Below are 2014 nucleotides of genomic sequence, written 5' to 3' on the forward strand. Positions count from 1 at the left end.
TGTTCACCTTGCCATCCTTCTTATCCGCCAAATACTTGGGGCAGTTCCGCTTCCAGTGACCAGTCTGCTTGCAGTAGAAGCACTCAGTCTCAGGCTTAGGTCCAGACTTGGGTTTCTTCTCCTGAACAACAACTTGCTTGCTGTTTTTCTTGAAGTTCCCCTTCTTCTTCCCTTTGCCCTTTTTCTTGAAACTAGTGGTCTTATTGACCATCAACACTTGATGCTCCTTTTTGATTTCTACCTCCGCAGCCTTTAGCATTGCGAAGAGCTCGGGAATCGTCTTATCCATCCCTTGCATGTTATAGTTCATCATGAAGCTCTTGTAGCTTGGTGGCAGTGATTGAAGAATTCTGTCAATGACGCTATCATCCGGAAGATTAACTCCCAGTTGAATCAAGTGATTATTATACCCAGACATTTTAAGTATATGCTCACTGACATAACTATTCTCTTCCATCTTGCAGCTATAGAACTTATTGGAGACTTCATATCTCTCAATCCGGGCATTTGCTTGAAATATTAACTTCAACTCCTGGAACATCTCATATGCTCCATGACGTTCCAAACGTCGTTGAAGACCCGGTTCTAAGCCGTAAATCATGGCACACTGAACTATCGAGTAGTCATCAGCTTTGCTCTGCCAGACGTTCATAACACCTGGTGTTGCTCCTGCAGTAGGCCTGGCACCCAGCGGTGCTTCCAGGACGTAATTCTTCTGTGCAGCAATGAGGATAATCCTCAAGTTACGGACCCAGTCCGTGTAATTGCTACCATCATCTTTCAACTTTGCTTTCTCAAGGAATGCATTAAAATTCAACGGAACAACAGCATGGGCCACCTATCTACAATTAACATAGACAAGCAAGATACTATCAGGTACTAAGTTCATGATAAATTCAAGTTCAATTAATCATATTACTTAAGAACTCCCACTTAGATAGACATCCCTCTAATCCTCTAAGTGATCACGTGATCCATATCAACTAAACCATGTCCGATCATCACGTGAGATGGAGTAGTTTCAACGGTGAACATCACTATGTTGATCATATCTACTATATGATTCACGCTCGACCTTTCGGTCTCCGTGTTCTGAGGCCATATCTGTTATATGCTAGGCTCGTCAAGTTTAACCTGAGTATTCCGCGTGTGCAACTGTTTTGCAACCGTTGTATTTGAACGTAGAGCCTATCACACCCGATCATCACGTGGTGTCTCAGCACGAAGAACTTTCGCAACGGTGCATACTCAGGGAGAACACTTATACTTTGATAATTTAGTGAGGGATCATCTTATAATGCTACCGTCAATCAAAGCAAGATAAGATGCATAAAAGATAAACATCACATGCAATCAATATAAGTGATATGATATGGCCATCATCATCTTGTGCTTGTGATCTCCATCTCCGAAGCACCGTCATGATCACCATCGTCACCGGCGCGACACCTTGATCTCCATCGTAGCATCATTGTCGTCTCGCCAATCTTATGCTTCTATGACTATCGCTACCGCTTAGTGATAAAGTAAAGCATTACAGGGCGATTGCATTGCATACAATAAAGCGACAACCATATGGCTCCTGCCAGTTGCCGATAACTCGGTTACAAAACATGATCATCTCATACAATAAATTTAGCATCATGCTTAGACCATATCACATCACAACATGCCTTGCAAAAACAAGTTAGACGTCCTCTACTTTGTTGTTGCACGTTTTACGTGGCTGCTACGGGCTTAGCAAGAACCGTTCTTACCTACGCATCAAAACCACAACGATAGTTTGTCAAGTTGGTGCTGTTTTAACCTTCGCAAGGACCGGGCATAGCCACACTCGGTTCAACTAAAGTTAGAGAAACTGACACCCGCCAGCCACCTCTGTGCAAAGCACGTCGGAAGAACCAGTCTCGCGTAAGTGTACGCGTAATGTCGGTCCGGGCCGCTTCATCCAACAATACCGCCGAACCAAAGTATGACATGCTGGTAAGGAGTATGACTTATATCGCCCACAACT

The sequence above is a fragment of the Aegilops tauschii genome, chromosome 3 (assembly GCF_002575655.3).
Source record: "Aegilops tauschii subsp. strangulata cultivar AL8/78 chromosome 3, Aet v6.0, whole genome shotgun sequence".
NCBI classification, from domain to species: Eukaryota; Viridiplantae; Streptophyta; class Magnoliopsida; order Poales; family Poaceae; genus Aegilops; species Aegilops tauschii.